General features: G+C 34.5%; 1 protein-coding gene across 9 annotated transcripts in view; it reads right to left on the reverse strand.

The window, feature by feature from the left end:
* Positions 1-17357, reverse strand: part of NCK2 (NCK adaptor protein 2) — a 236150-nt gene that overhangs the window by 88924 nt on the left and 129869 nt on the right. For 6 of the 9 annotated variants that reach the window (XM_074192178.1, XM_074192177.1, XM_074192179.1 and 3 more), the window contains one exon: positions 2603-2789. The gene's annotated coding sequence lies outside the window, so the exon portion shown is untranslated. Of the gene's footprint in view, positions 1-2602; positions 2790-11807; positions 11881-17357 lie in introns of all 9 variants that reach the window. The other 3 variants (XM_074192182.1, XM_074192180.1, XM_074192181.1) reach the window with 2 other exon arrangements.

The following is a 17357-nucleotide window of genomic DNA, read 5'->3' on the forward strand; positions in this document are numbered from 1 at the left end:
TCAAACTGCACGGACCCAAAATTGCTTCTCTCCCCTCAAATGTCCAAGTCTCCATTGTAAAAGCTAGCTCTATATTGAGTCTGAAGTTTGACTTTTGTCTCTGTTTCCAAAGACCATGTTACTTGGTGCTGCTTCTCTCAAGTCACTTCATTTCTTAATTAATTGGAATGTGTGTCTCTACTCTCTCAATTGTTTTATGAATTCCCTGGAAACACCCCTCTACCTGCTGAATAAGGTGCCTCCTTCGGGGTCCATAGCTCAAAACCTTGGCCAAGAGGGAGTAGGAGAGAAAAACTCCAAGTAAAACTTCTGCTCTCCAAGACACACACAAACACACATTGCTTTCCTTACCAGTGGGGTCTCCAAAGCTGCCTTGAAATGACAAACATTCAACAAAGACATGGTCATCTTCTATCAACAAGTAAGATGATTCCTTCTGACTCAAGGTATTCACATTTAATAAAAGAATCCCTAGATAAATATTAACAACTCCTCAGTTATGACTTCATCCACTAAGTTAAGAGGAGGAGGTTCCTCTCTTGTAAGGAAAAATCCAATGCGCAGTAGGAATGAAGAAAGGACAATATTAAATAGCAAATAATTACGCTGCAAAACACAAAGGGTACCAATAAAATAATAGTAGAATAATAACTAAATAATAATCATAAGCAATAAATTTGAATTATAATTAAAATAAAAATTAAGCAAACAATATTTATATTACTAATTATATATTACTAATATTTCAACTGTAGTTAATGGTTTGCAGAAGATTTTACAAATTGGGGAAGAGAAAGAGACTTTTGATTTCATTGATGAACTGGGTCAAAATCAAGAATGAGAACTGACAAAAAAAAGGACACTATGACGGTGTTTGTTTGCTTTAAGGCTAGCAACACTAGCAAGTATATAAATAAACCCATTCCATCAATCCTAAAAAAAAAGAGCCTGTCCTATGTGGCAATAGGACACAAAGATGAAATAACTCAAAAGTTTACATTTTAATGAGGACATACAACATGTAAACACATAAATATAATACATGGAAGGGAATGATGGGGGTGCAAAGGAGAGATTTAAACAAAATACCATAGGAAATTTAGTTGAGAGCTAGGGAGGAGTGAAGAAAGACTTCAGGAAGAATGTGCTAACTAAGCAGAGCAGTTAATATAGAGCACGAAAAGATTGGCAGAATGTGTTAATGCTGTCAAAAAGGTTATCACTAAAAATAATACCAGTGGGGAAAGTAAAAAAACAAAACAAATAAAAAATCTCAACAACTTCTAAGTGATGGCATGTGCATCTTTGAATAAAAACAGAATGGAGTTTGAGAAAATCTAGACAAAGGAAAATTAAAATGCGTAAAAGAATAGAGGGACTTCAACAAAGACAAACAAAAAAATTTTTGCTTTTCACCTTAGAAGAAATTGAAAGGAAGTAAAAAAGATACAAGTTCATTTAAGGAGTATCTGGAAGTTTAAATTGCATTTCACACAAAGGGAGAAATGCACATAATTTATTACCTAATAGCATAAAAATACTAACTAGATAAAATAGCATAAGAATATTAACTAGTTGAGGACAGGTTCATAGAAATTCACATAAATAAATTCAGATATAGATTCATAATGGGTTATTAAATAATGGGTTATTCACATTAGATAGATTCATAATGGGTTATTAAAAGAAGACAGGAAAAAAATAAGTCAGCCCACAAAAATTAATTGCTGTCCCTGTCAAAGAAATATTTACCAGAGAAATCATTACTAGTCTAACCCATTGTGGAATTTCATGTTCAAGGATACAATGAATTTTAACCAAATTTAGTTGCCAGTTAATAATGATAATGCAACTGTAGAACCATAACAAGTCAATGTGTTTAGTCTTAAAAAGTATTCATGAAATATTTTTATGAATACCAAGATAAAACTTAAAATAAGACAGTTTCTTCAATCTACAAAACTAGAATTGTGAACATACAGGTCAAGTCTCTCTACAATTAATTCTGAGGGACTACTTACATTCTTTTGTTTTCCCTAAATATGAATTTTATCAAGTAGTTGATTTAGTAATCACAGGAGCTTACTATTGGCTACAGAATGCTAAAAAAGAAATCAATCATTGGCTGATACTAATAAATTCTTTTGTTAGATTCTCACAATATTTATAACAAATATTCTCCACAGTCTTTAGAAGTCATTCAATTAATAACATAAATATGTTGACAAATGGGAAAGCAGTCTTAGTGGAAGAAGCAAAAAAAAATTGTGAGGGGTGCCTTGTCTCTTCTTACTGCATAAGAGAAAAAAAGACATCAAAATGACAAATTGCCACTTACATATAAAAGAAATTAAAACTTACCAGTATTTGAAACAGGAAGGCTTAACTTATATCACTTCATCTAATTTAACATATGCAAAGAAACAATTAAGTTAGACAAGAAAAATAATCTCACCTTAAATTGAGCCCTTGAAAGAGTTAAACTTCAATTAACTCAGCACTTTGGAATCTGAATTGAAACATTTATAGTCTAAACTCTACACTAAAAAGGTAGAAAATTTAGCAAGACTCATTTAAGTTTTTAAAGCACAATGTGACTTACCTTTGGCACACAGTTACAAGTTGTGGCTGACAAAATGAGGTACACTCTTTAATAAGATTACTATCAGAAGACGGTGTTTCAAAAGTTAAAAGTTGTATAATTGTCTTCAGTTTTCACTTCGAGCAGAAAATTTCACAGATGATTCTGATCCAGAATATTTGTGGTGTAATAGCAGCGCAAAATCTATCTAAAAGAAAAAGAAATAAAAATCAGAACCAATCGGGTATTTGGTATCATTGAGTTATTTTCAAAGAAACTAGTTTAATGGCTGAATTCGACCTCCTTCCCCTCTCAACCAAAATATGGTTATGGTCAGTTTCAGATCATTCTAATTTTTTTTATTTTTCAACTAAAGTCTGATACCCTTAACATGGCTTGAGGATGACTTACTTTTCAACAGTTATGCCACTGGACAAAATGCTCTGGTGAGTGTTTCTAAGATAGGAAAGCTTAAAATAATGATAATTCAATGATCCATCAATTAACAAGAGTTAATATAAGCTAGCCACTACCGATAGAAGTATAAAGAGGAAAATAAATACACACAGACACAGACACATACATACACACACAAAACCCAAATAATTAAATGTAATTGGGGGAATTTAGTAGTCTTCCTTCAGAAGCCTGGGCTTCATTGTAAAGGAAGAGAGGTAGTATCTTTGAGGGACACACTTACAATGGCTCATATTAAGTTAGGAAGACAGAAGGGCAGTTTGCCAGAACTAATGAGAGCAAAGAGGGATTACAATAAAGATAGAAGCATAAATTGAACCCAAGTTGAAGTAAAGGTCAGAAAAGTTTCTATTTTTTCCTAGAGGCAACAAAGTCAACAGAACAGGAGAGTGAGATCGTTAGTTCTGTGCTCACTTTGGGGCTAAAGGCTAGACTAAAGTAATGAGAATATTGAGACAAGATCAATTGGAATGATGCTGTACTAATATAGGAAGAGGGGAAGAGGACCTGAATTGAGGTAGTTACTATGTGAGTTGAGAGGAAAAGACCAGCTATGAGAGATAAGAGTAGAAAAGGCAAGATTTGATACCTAAATGTAGGGTAAAGGAGAGTGAAGAGTCAGTTTGGTGATAACACTGAAATGCAAGGGGGAATTGAGACTGAATATACACTAAAGATCAAGGAATCATATACAAAGAAAGTGGAGTTAAAGTCATGAAATGTAACAAATTTAGCAATAAAGTATTGAGAGAAAACGATATAGGATAGAGCTTTGGTACCCACAGCTGGATGGCATGGTAAGTGCATAATAAGCTAGCAAACTTGTCTCTAAAGGGTTGCCATATTTTCCTGAAACATTAGCATGCAAGGGATCTCCTATGTGCCAATGACAAGGCCTCTGCTGAACTGGACTCCCTGGGAGTCCTTGGGAGTCAGAACATGCACCAGTCAGTCTGCTAAACTAGGCTCAGAAACTGATAGTATAGCTGGGACCTGTGTAGATAAGCGGACCAATATATCTTCAAAATGAAAGGGGCTTTTGACAGCACTATGCTCCTCCCCTTTGGGGGAGTATTGTCTTTTTCCCACCTATAATGCACCCCCCCCCATGAATCACACCCTTTAAGTAGAAATTTCTGTTAACTTCTTCCTTTGTCCTGCTGTTATAAAAATGCAAACTTCCCTAGGGATTGTGAACTCTTTGGAGTCCATATGCACATTCATGACTAGTTTTCAAGAAAGTTTTAAGAAGTTTTGATTCCTGTTTACATTACTTAACCCTGTTTGTCTAAAAAAAATGACCTGGAGAAGTAAAGGGCAAAACACTCCAGTAGCTTTGCCTAGAAAACCCAGTTGTGGAAAAGTTGTGAAGAATCAGACACACTGAAAAGTGACTGAATAGCAATTAGAAAATAATTTGGAGATAAACATTTCAGAAATACATAAAAGTTCAATAAAGATAACCAAATCTGACAAAAAGTCAAGATATATATATAATTATATATTTATATATATACATATATAAATATATCCCTTTGCTAACCATACAAAGATTATATTTTCCATCATATTCCTATGCATGAGTAAATATTTTCAGTCCTTTTGTAGTCAGCTAAGGGCTTAGAGTTCACTGACATTTTTAATTTACATCTCTACACAGAGGGGCAACTTGATAGTTCAATCAAGATCAATTAATTCATTATTATCATAATTGTAACTCAAAATGTTAACACTGACACAGAAGTATCTAGTTACATTCTAGTTAGAGAAAAATAATAATTTAATCAAATTTCCCTATAAAAAATAAGTTCAAGCTGATTCAGATCAAAGAGCCTATTGGATTTTTTTTTTAAAGAACATTTTCAGTTGGTAGTCGTTCTTGTCCAAAAATGCACAGCAATAGCTCCAGAGACACCATTCAGGAGAAATGATCCAACGATGGAAGCATTTAAAGTGTAAAGCTTAAAAAAAAAAAAACCTTAACAAAGCCATTTCAGATTGTTCTGTTAAATGGTAACAATGAAATGATAGCCCTCTTAAAGAGTCACCAGGTCCTGGCCAATAGTTTTGATTCACATGGGGATAGTTATCCACTTCCCTGGTGTTCTCAACCTGGAGTTTCCTCCAAGTAGTATGGCTATTGTCAGCAGTTAGCACAATAGAGGAGAATAATAACTAAATACACGGCGAATAGAATTTAAACTAACCCCACTTACTTGCTGGTTGACAGACTTTACTAAAGAGGCCGATTCTAAGTAAAAGGAAGGGAGTAAGCACTTACACAGAGTTTACTATTTTCTATTACAATGATTATTTTCTTTTGATCCTCAACCACCTTGTGAGATCGGCAGTGACTTGCCCAGAGTTACAGCTAGTAAATGTCTGAAGATAGGGTTGAAGCCCGGTCTTCTTGATGTCCTTGAGGCAGTGAGGTCCTGTAGTGGATAGACTGTTGGGCCTGAGGTCAGGAAGACTGGCCTCAGATACTTCCTAGCTGTGTGACCCTGGGCAAGTCCTTTACCATTGGCTCCTGACCAAAGGATCATGAAGAGTCGGACACCACTAAACAACAACTTCCTAACTCTGGATTAGCTGGCTCATGAAGAGGGCAAATATTTTACTTTGCCAACACATTTTTTTTGTTTTGTTTTTTACAAGGGAATGGGGTTAAGTGACTTGCCCAAGGTCACACAGCTAGATAATTATTAAGGTAGAATTTGAACTCAGTCCCCCTGACTCCAGGGCCAGGCCAGTGCTCTACCCATTGTGCCACATAGCTGCCCCCAATACATGGTTTTAAATATTTGTCCCCATCTACAAGTCCATCTCTATACTCAAGTGATACTTCAAAATAGTATCAATATATAGGAATTTAATAAATCCATAATGAATGTTTAAAATTGACAATAAATAAAAACAAAATTGTGAGAACATAAAATTTGAACCCAGAAAGTAATTTCAAGACAACTAATAATCATTATTTTTGCTTCCAGTGAGTCAACTTGAGGGTTACTACTGAGGAAGTACATTTTTTAAAAGGGCATCTTGAAATGGGTTTTTCCCTGAAAGGAAAAAGCACCATAGCAGTCTGCCAATCTATTTCATCAGCAACTTATATAAAATCTTGGTCAAACGCATATAATGAAAACAAAACATTTTCCTTTTTTTTTTTTCTTTTTAGGTTTTTGCAAGGCAAACAGGGTTAAGTGGCTTGCCCAAGGCCACACGGCTAGGTAATTATTAAGTGTCTGAGACCGGATTTGAACCCAGGTACTCCTGACTCCAGGGCCGGTGCTTTATCCACTACACCACCTAGCACCCCAATATTTTCCTTTTTAGTTGAAAAGGAAATATGCCACAGCTTACATTTAGTTTGAGGTTATTAACATTTGCAAATCTTTTATTAAAAATTAATTATCATTTCAATTTAGGTCATAATTAAAGTATACAATCTAAACAGCAAAGGAAAGCACCTACTTCTGAAAAAAATAAAACAGTAGCAGTAAAGCAGCAAGATAAATACCATCAGGCACAAGGTCACTGAACCGGAAAAATGCGATTAACAAAATGGTTATAATACATTTGAAGCCTTTCAGAAAAAAAAATTACTTGGAACATACATAGCAAAATGCTCTCCATTTTAAAACAAGTTTCACCATTACTTCAATGTACCACTTTCTTTAGGGAAAGTAAGAGAATGAGACTAGAAGTAACATAAAATTAATAACGAATTTATTTCTTCCTCAAATTTATTTAGATCTTTATTAAAGGCAATTTTTAGTTTAAAACTACTTTGTAACAACTGATTAAAATATTTGTTAAACTAGAATTTGCTTGTATCCAAATAAGGAACTGAGGCAGCTGATATTTTGTAACTTTATAAAAATCTGCTGTCTATGGAGCCATGTCTTTTAATGGTAATAACATCAAAAATATATTCTGAGAGAGGCAGCATGAAATAATGGTTAGAACACTTAACTATTAAGTAGTCCAGTAGTCCTGACTGCTATCCTTGCCTGTGAGACCCTGGTCAAATTACTTGATGTCTCAGATAATTCTATACTCTAACACTGCAGAGTCAGGGTCTAACTTGCACTGGGAGAGGGAGGTTCACAACTGAGAACTCCCTCTAGTAATAAAATTCATTTTGAGATTAAATATCTTTCAAAACTATGGCTGGATAGAGAGGAACAGAAAATTCTTAACCAAGCACTGGATTAAAGATCATAAAAGATAATGGGACAAGTTTACAAAATAATTTTTTTTTTACAAAATAAAATTTTAAAACTTTTGCACAAACTTAATTAGAAGAGAAAAGGTAGTGTTATAAAAAATTGGCATCAAATGTGACTGATAAAATTCTGATAGCTAAAGTATACAGGAAAATGACACAACAATAAGAATCATTTTACTAACAGGTAAATAGCCAAAGATTATGATTCTTCAAAAGAAGAAATGAAAAGAATAAGCAAATGAAAACACATTTCATATCACTGAATTACTAGTATAAGAGAAATGAAAATTAAATACAACATTTAGGTAACCATCTCATATCATGCAAACTGGGAGAGATGACAAAATTGGAATTGTCAGTGATAACAGATTTTTTTTAACATTAAATCAAAATCTGTTACTTTGCAATTTTTACATCTTTCTCCTAGGTGTCCCAACCAGGGATAAGAAGAATAAGCCAAACTTTTCTTCCAGAGTGGCTACACAGCTCAATGGATAAAGTCAGGGCCTTGACTGAGAAAGACCAGAGTTCAAATTCCACCTCAGACACTTAATAACCATGTCACCCTGAGCAAGTCACTTCCTCTCTGTTTACTTCAGTTCTTCATCTGTAAAAACAGGGAGAAAAACAGTACTTACCTTCTTGGGTTACTGTGATATGATTTGGTGATAGTAATTGTAATATATTTAGGACCACACCTAGCCACTATATAAATGTTTGCTGCTATTATTAATTAACATTATCTCATCTGAAACATTTATTCTCAGTAATTTTTAAATGGGAAACAACTTGACCAAAAATCTTCATGGAATTGTGAGGCTGGAAAAAAAAAATGTAAACATCTCTGGTTTGTTTAGCTCATCTTCATATAGTACAGGATGCAGTTCCATTGCTATCCCCAGCAGCTGTTCTGGTGATATTCTATTTTGTCTTTCCTAAAATATACCTTCCTCCCAAATGTGATGTTGATGTCCAATGACAGCAGAAAAAAAAACAACTATTATCAACTTCATTTGGATAACTAAATCTCTCTTAATGCAACCTACAATTTCATTAAGATTTTTAATTGCTAGGTAATACTTCTGACTCATACTAAACTTGAAGCCTACTAATATCTCTTAAGTTTTTTTTCCTCCAGAAGCTTAGCTAGCCTCACTCTTCAACTTTTACTTTCAGAGATTTTTTTGATATATTTTATTTATTTCATTAGATATTTTCCAACTATATGTGAAGTTTTAAAGCCATGTTTTAAAATTCTGCGTTACAAATTCTTTCCCTCTTTGACCCTTTGAGAATGAAATCATTTACATGTAAAGTCATGAAAAACATTTGCATACTAGACATGTTGCAAAAGAAAGCAGACACACACACATACACACACACACACACACCAAGAAAAATAAAGTAAGTTTTAAAAATGTGATACATCCTATACTCAGAATTCATCAGTTTTGCTTCTAGGATCAGACAGCAATTTTCATCAGAGGTCCTTTAGCATTATCTTGAATCCCTGTCTTGATCAGAGTAGTTCAGTTTTTAATAGTTGATCGTCTTTAGATTATTGCCGCTGCTGTCCACAATGTTCTATTGGTCTGTGCATTTCACTTTGCATCAGCTTATAGAAATCTTTCCAGGGTTTTATGAAACCATGGCTTTTGTCATTGCTTTCAGAACTGTAGTATTCCATCACAATCATATACCACAACTTGTTAGTCATTTCCTCAATTTCCAATTTGATGCCACCACACAAAGCACTGCTATAAATATTCTTCTTTTATTTTCTTTGATCTTTGGGATTCAGACTCAGTAGTATATTGCTGGGTCACATTAGTAATATATTGCTCAGCCTGGTGGCTGAGATTTTTTCTAGTCCTTTTGACTCAGCTCCAAAATGTTCACCAGAATGATTGGATTAGTTACAATTCCACAAATATCCACATTTCCTCCATCATTTGTCCTTTTCCTTTTCTGTCAGGTTAGCCAATCTGATTTTTAATTTGCATTTCCCTACTCAGTTTTTTTCCCCCTTGTGACTATTGATAGCTTTGACTTCTTCTGAAAATTGCTTGTTCATATCCTTTGATCACTTATGAAATGGGAAATGCTTCATATTTTTATAAATCTGACTCCATTTCATATATATTTGAGAAATGAAGCCTTTATCAGGTCTATAAATCCCCCCCCACCCCCATTCTTGTTTCCCTTCTAATTTTGGCTGCATTAAGTTTTGTTTCTATAAAAATTTTCTCTATTTCTTGTTTGATCATAAACTCCCTATCTATAAATCTGATATTTTTGTACCATAGATTTCTTGATAACAAATGTATATCTTTATATTCACATCAGGCAGTTAGTACCGTGAATGGAGCACCAGATGGGGGTTCAAATCTAGACTCTAATGTTTATTAGATGTGTGACCCTGGTTAAGTCACTTGACCTCTCTCTGCCTCTTCTTTAAAATAGACTTAATAATAGTACCTATATCCCAGGATTGTTGTGAGGATCAAATGAAATAATATTTTTAAAGTGTTTTATAAATCCTAAAATGCTCTTTAGGTGCTACCTATTAATACTTTTATGTGCATTCCTATTCTCTTAGATTTATTTGCTATCTTCCTAGTTTCATATCAACTACAAAATCTAATTGGTATGCCATCTATTCCTGGTGTATTTGACAGTGGGCATAAACTAACTGAGATAATCCTTAGAGACTGGCTAAAAATTTCCACATGATTAAATAACCTGCACTTTTGGCTTATAATCATTCACTGAAAATCACATTTAGATAATGGTCAGTTTGTTTTGGCAGAGTATATGTAAAAACATAATCTGTATTTATTAATAGCCTTTGATGCTTTCCTGGCTTTTCACTGTCTTACTACAAATATTTTTGTAACACGCCTATTTTAAATATTAAGGAAACCTACAGAGTTAAGAGTATCAACAACTAAGACTCTGACAATGAAATGCTGATGAATTTATTTAGATTACCAAATTTCAAACATATGAGGAGACACCTATATCTAATAGATTTATCGCTAATGGTCCTGAAATAGGCCATGAAATTGAAAATAAATGTTCTATGGATCCAGAAAAATTACAAAAGTTTAACAGTAACTGGTGAAAAATAAATCAAACTTTTAAATCTTTCGAGAGAAAAGTAAGTACAGGAAAGAATATTGTTGTAAAGCATCTAATAAAAAAGTAAACTCCCACATTCAGCATTATTTCCTATTTTAAAATATACACTTATGAAAGCAAACAGGTGGAGACAAATACCTGTAGTCCCTGCTGCTGAGATGGCTGAAGTTGGTGGATCACTTGACTATGGGGGTTCTGAGTTATAATAGAGGCTAAGATGCCTGGCATCAATATGGTGAGCCACCAGATTTCTGAAGGAGATACAAACCCAACCAGATTGGAAAATCATAACAGGGTAAAAACTCCAATATAGTGGGTTTCCAATGTACTTGGGGGACAAGAGACAAGGGAGAGGAAAAAAGGAAAAGGGGGTGGGACTAGATCAAAAGGGAGGGGAAGAGGGAAAGAAGGAGGATGACAGTAGAGATAGATGAGAGAAGTGGAGGGAATAAAAATAATCAAAGTCTTTTCCAAATGAAAGTTAAAACAGATCCAAAATAAAACTGATCCCCCCCCCAAATTTGTATTTTTTTTAATTAGCCTTATATGACTTGGTCTTTTTGGAGAACATATTTTATTCAAAATCATTTAAAAGATTAAATTTATGAGCTTTTTAAAACCATTGTTTCAATACACTAAAATTGTCTTTTTTCCCCTTAGTTTTATATTCTTCTAGGGTACAGAAATGAAGAAATCTCTAAAAGATGTTTCTAATGAAGTAACTTCTAGTTTAACAATCCTCAGGGTTGCATTATACTTTGCTTAGGGATTTTTGTTGTTATTAATAATGTTGTGAAGAGAGAAAAGAAGATGGTTGAGGAGAGTAAAAAGTGGTCAAATAAAAAAATTATTCTCATACCTACCAAGCTATGTGTGAACATTTCTATTCTTAAGAAGTGCTAACATAACCCAATATATTTAGAAAAAAAATTACACGCAAAGGTTAATACCTCTACTTGAAGAAAAGATACACTGCAGCAACATGTTTTGCTGTCAAAAATTTCAACATAAAAGATAGAAGAAATTTAATTATCAGATACAGGAAAACTATAGAACATAGGAGGATGCATTGCAACATCAGTTAAAGTGAAACTATGCTACATAAATGATGTTAGATGAAAAAATAAAATGTGAATCTTAATATTTCCTAAGTTTAACAGCTCAAGCTTTTAAACTGTCAATACAACTTTTTTTTTAAAAAATCGACTATACCTTAAGTAAGATTAAAATACTATATCCATAAAGCAGGTTTCCTTACTGTGGATAGAGTACTGGGCCTGGAGTAAGGAAGATCTAAGTTCAAATATGACTTCAGACACTGGCTGTGTGTCCTTACTTCAGTTTCTTCATCTATAAAACATCGATAGCACCTACCTCCAAGGATTCTTGGTGAGGGTCAAATGAGATAATAATTCTAAAAGTTCTTGGCTTGGAGTAAGTACTTTAGCTGCAATGAGAACAAAGACCACAAGAATGACTACTTCTATCTATTCTTTTGCATTAGCCAGGTTTGTGGTATGATTATATATTTATTTTATCCTGTATTGGGCAGTCTGTCAACAGATGCATGGCTCTTATAGTTGCCAACTGAGAGCTGTCAAAAAGGTTTTAACCTTCAAATGATTCATTTCCATCCCAACTCAAGGCTATACAAAAAAGTCATTTTTGTAACATTGCTTATGTTTTGGTAGCTACCCTAACATGAACTTAGTACTTTTGCAATCTTAAAAAAAAATCACAATGTTTCACTTCAATGAAGTCTGACAATTAAACAGTGCTTTAAAGCTAGCAAAACACCATTTGATCCTCACAACAAACATACTATCTAAGCTAGATAATATATCATCATCATAGTTTTCACTAATTGAATTATAATGATTTAGGGGTCTCTACTCATTCTTCATTTTCTTTTTGGGGGTCCAGATCCACTCCAGAAAGGGAAGGAAGAAAGAGAGTGAGAGCGAGAGAGAGCAAGCGAAAGAATGAGAGAGAGAGAGAGAGAGAGAGAGAGAGAGAGAGAGAGAGAGAGAGAGAAGGGTTAGGAGGGGACAGAGAGAAAGGGAGAGAGAGGAAAAAAAAGGACAGAGAGAGCCCTGTAAACTTATAAAACCTCATAGAATTCTTGTTAAGCATTCAGAGTTGCTTTATTGGCTCCTATTCCTCTTGAGGAGAAAACAAGAATTACATTGTTAAGAGGAGGCCTGCTTGGTTATCTGCTTGGTTATATCTTCAGGTCCCCAGCTCCATCTCTATCCTGGGCAGCAGGCTGTCAAGAGGTCAGGGAGTTGCCACGCAGCCCTTGCTCAACCTAGGCCTATTAGCTAAGGGATCAGAGGGATTATAAAAAACCTAGGAGGAAAAGCAGAGAAAGTCCAGAGACAAAAGTCAATAAATAATAGTACTGATACCTAACTCTCTCTACCTTTTCTTTCTAGTCCTTATAGTCAAGCCTTGAAGTTATGCTGCTATAAGGCTATTCATTTGTCAATGGAGAATTAGAAATGAAATTAGAAATTAAAATGAAATTACTTAAAATACAAAATATCCCAAACAATAAAAGATGATAGGCATTAAAAAAAATTAAAGATTCTTTACTGGGTCTGCTTGTTGAGATGCAAAAACTGATACTAACATGTTTTTATTCATTTCTGTACATTTTTTTAATTACTCAAAAAAACTTACAGAATCATAGCTTTATTGTAAAGAAGTGAGAAAAAGTAACATATTGTACAGCGATTATATATTTTTAAGAAAATACATAGGAATTACTGAACTGAGAAGAAAGATCTGAGTTCAAATATGACTTCAGACACTGGCTGTGTGTCCTTACTTCAGACTTTAACAGATCTGTAATCTCATTTCCATTAATGCAGACCACAAATAATCTATGAACTACCGCCTCTTATATCTCAGAAATCAGCATTAAAGCTGAGGGTCTTCTTGTAGGTGTTTTAACATTTCATGGAAGCCAGAAGAATACTGGAGGTTATCCACTGGATCCTATTCACTCTTGCTTATGGATCCAATCTACCCCCCAATACATTTTCTGAGAGAAATCTTTAAGCTGTAATATGAAGATACTCTGTCATGTGGTGCAGGGAACAGACAGTAGTGTTCACTGGGTTATGACAGTATTTTGCCTGTTTCTCTTAAGTTTAATTTTAAAGAAAACAAATATATTGCTCCCTGTTGTCCTAAAACTTTGATTCTTCAGAAGTTACAGAGTTTCATGTATCACATAGGACCTATCCTAGCCCCTGCTCTTACACAAATTAGGGTAGTTTTTCCAAAAATGGTACTAAAGCCATCTTTGAGACTTGATGGCTCAGGGGAAAAAATGTTGATATTGACATCATTTCTTGGTTTCCCAAGGACAAAGTAACCACAAGACAGGTCCAGGTATACACTGATACTCAGCAGGTAGACCACAACAGGCAATTCAGACAATGGAGCTTAGCTCAGCTGAATCAACTCAAGATGTCCTCAAAGCATAACCTTGGTGTGTGCTAAGGCTCTCAATTTCCTTTTGCTGTTTTATTTTGCTGAAAGATCATATTACTCAAGCATCAAAAAGAATTGGTCAGATGGGTGGCTCCATGATCAGAATGCAGGGCCTGGAGACAGGAAGAATCATCTTCCTGAATTCAAATCTAACCTACAGACTTTGCTATATAAATAATGGCATGCTATTATGGGCTGCTAGGTGAAATAGTGGATAGAGTGAGCAAGTCACTTAACTCTCTTTGCCTCAGTATTCTCATCTGTAAAATGGGCTGGAGATGGAAACAGCAAACCATTCCAGTCTCTTTACAAGAAACATACCAATCAGAAATGAATGAATAGCAAAAGATATTGGTAATTACTTACTGAACAGTTATTAACCCTTGTCTGAATTTATTTTTAAAAAATGGAATTTTGTATAATCTTATTGTAAAATATTGCCTTGCTAAAAGAAAGACTTTAGGAATGTGTTTGGCTTTGTTTGTCAAATGGTTTATTTTATTCTTTTCTTCTGTAATCAAACAATGAGTAGAATCTCATATCCTCTATGCCTTTCAGGCCAGTTGTATGACTGTGAGATCACTATCATCTCTGAATGGAGATTGTGTGAGAAACTGCAGATTAGGGAAGGGCAAAGAGTACCACAGTTTATCTTTCCCAATATAATGTAATCTCCCTGATGAGAGATAACTATTCAGTTCTTTGTATTAGCATTCCCAGTACTTGGCACTGACTACAGTTTAAATGCTTGATTTCTCCTGCCCTACCCCTAGTAGTAGTAGCAATAGCAGTAGTAGTAGCAGCAGCAGCAAGCAAGAGTAGTAGTAGTAGTAGTAGTAGTAGTAGTAGCATCAGTAGTAGTAGTAGTAGCAGTAGAAATATTGGTAGTGGTAGTAGTAGAAACAGTAGTAGCAGCAGCAATATTAGTAACAGTAGTGGTAGGTAAGCAGCAGCAAACATTTAGAGTCTACTATACCTTTATATCCCTGCCCTGGGAGGTACTACTACTATTATTTCCATTTTACAGAAAGAAATAAAATGAGGTAGATAGAGGTTAAATGATCTGCGGCCTAGGGTTAAACAACCATTAAGTGTATGAGGCTGTATTTAAACTCAGATCTTCCTGACTCAAGGCTCAGATTCTATCCACTATTTCACCTAGTTGCACATAATTGCATATTATTATTATCAATATAGAAATTGTTAGTATGTATCCAGAAAAAAGGAGCAATAACTAAGAACCAGCACAGTTTCTTCAAGAAAAGGAGGTTTCTAAAGGAATACCCCCAAAAGATGAATTTTGTTAAAATTCTTATCAATAACTTTGAGAGATATATTGATAGAGTAGGTAGAGTAGTAGCCTTGGAATCAGAAAGAGCTGTGTTAGAGTCCTACATCTGACACATACCAGTCACATGATCCTCAGCAAGTCACCATATGGCACAGTGAATAGAGTGCTTGCTGGATCTGGGTCAGCTAGTCTTTGAGTTCAAATTCAGGTTCAGATACTTGCTAGCTTTGTGCTTTGTCAGGCAAGTCACTTAACCTCTATTTGCCTCAATTTCCTAAACTGTAAAAAGGGGATAATAATAATACCTCTGGGATTACTGTGAAAGTCAAATATGATAATGATAGCATTCTCACAGTCCCTGACACATATCTAAGTAGTGTAAAGTTAATTGTGTTGGTGCTAGTATTACTTAAACCCTGAATGCCCCAAGTTTTAAGTTGTTGTTGTTGTTGTTGTTATTATTATTATTATTATTATTACTTAACTGAGTGCCATAAACTGTAAATTTTTGTTGCTATTTAATCTCTGTAAATTACTTAACCGAGCTGTAAAGATGAAACATTGAATTGCACCAGGAGAAAGAATTTCCACACACTGGGAGCTCCATGATGAAATTACAGATCTGAATTAAAAATAAAAACCACTGACCTGGTAGAGTATGGTGTGTTTCTCAGTTGTGTTGAAGACTAAAAGGAGAGCTAAAGTTATAAATGAAAGAGCCGGGTTTGAATCTGGATCCAATCTACTAAGATGAAATTTCATAGGAATAAATGAATGTGTCTTAGATTTAGATTCAAAAAATTCATCCTCATAGTGGTTTAGCTGAAAAGATCTGGGCAGGCATAATGAGGAGTGACTAATAGACAACAACCAAGCTACTATAAATTAACAATGTCAAAAAGTATGCAAAAAAAAGCGGATTTGTTCTTTGAGATTGATTCAAAGCCAGGGAGATGTTAGTTCTACTACAGCATTCTTCCCATAATTTGATCACTCTTCTCCAGGAGCAGAGAGAGCAAATGGCCTAGTTTGAAGGAAGCAGGAAAATCAGTAAAACAAGGTTTTCTCTGGAATTTTAAATTTTTACTGATAAATTGAAAAGCTTTTGAGAGGCTGCCCTGCAGTACTAATCTGTGTGCTTTCACTACAGAAAATGAGCTAACTCATAAGATCACAGACTAAAATCTCCCCACCTCTAGGTGACTAGCCAAACTCCCTCTCATCATAATAGATGAGAAAACTGAAGCCAAGAGAGATGAGGTGACTAAATTAATGTCTGACATGTAATAAGTAACAGCTTTAAGACTGGAACCAATGCCGATTCAAAATTCCACCACTCTTTGAATAACACCATATTTTCACTTAGAGCAATTCTACATAGGAATTGGTTTTTTAGAGCAGTTAACTAAAAATGACATATAGTTTGATAAGTAATCTGTTGTAAAGACTCTAGTATTCTTGATACAAAGAAGCCAAAAGATTCACTAAAAAAGGAAAATAAAAACAAAAGGAACATTTCATCTAAGTGAAAATTTTGTAAAGAAAAATTTATAAAACAATCTGAAAGCTGCAAAAGCTGAGAATAGAGACATATACATACAAATATACACATACAGAGAGATTTTTGTACATATGTATGTTATTCAGTCATGTCTGACTCTTTATGACTCCACTGAGGGTTTTCTTGGCAAAGATACCAGAATGGATTGCCATTTCCTCCTCCAGCTCATTTTAAAGATGAGGAAACTGAGGCAAACAAGGTTGTGACTTGCCCAGCTAGTAACTAAGGTTGCATTTGAACTCAGTTCTTCCTAACTATGTCACCTAGTTGCATATGTGTGAATTGATAAGATAGACAAATGGATATGCATGTATGTATATATACACACATCCCTCTCCCAAAAGATAAGATTTTTTTAAAATCACTCTGGTAGCCAACTCAATCTGCTAAATGAAGTCCTAGAATAGTTCAAAAATTCCCTCCTCTGTAAAACCAGTAATAATGACTCAAAGCACTTTCTCCAGTCAGGGAATCTGAATATCATCAAGGCCATCAATTATTCCTATTACCATGAAAACCAGATCCCAGTTTCTCACTTCCTTGCCCAATGCCTGGTCCTGCTGGACCCTAT

Source organism: Macrotis lagotis, chromosome 6 (genome assembly GCF_037893015.1).
Source record: "Macrotis lagotis isolate mMagLag1 chromosome 6, bilby.v1.9.chrom.fasta, whole genome shotgun sequence".
NCBI lineage: Eukaryota > Metazoa > Chordata > Mammalia > Peramelemorphia > Peramelidae > Macrotis > Macrotis lagotis.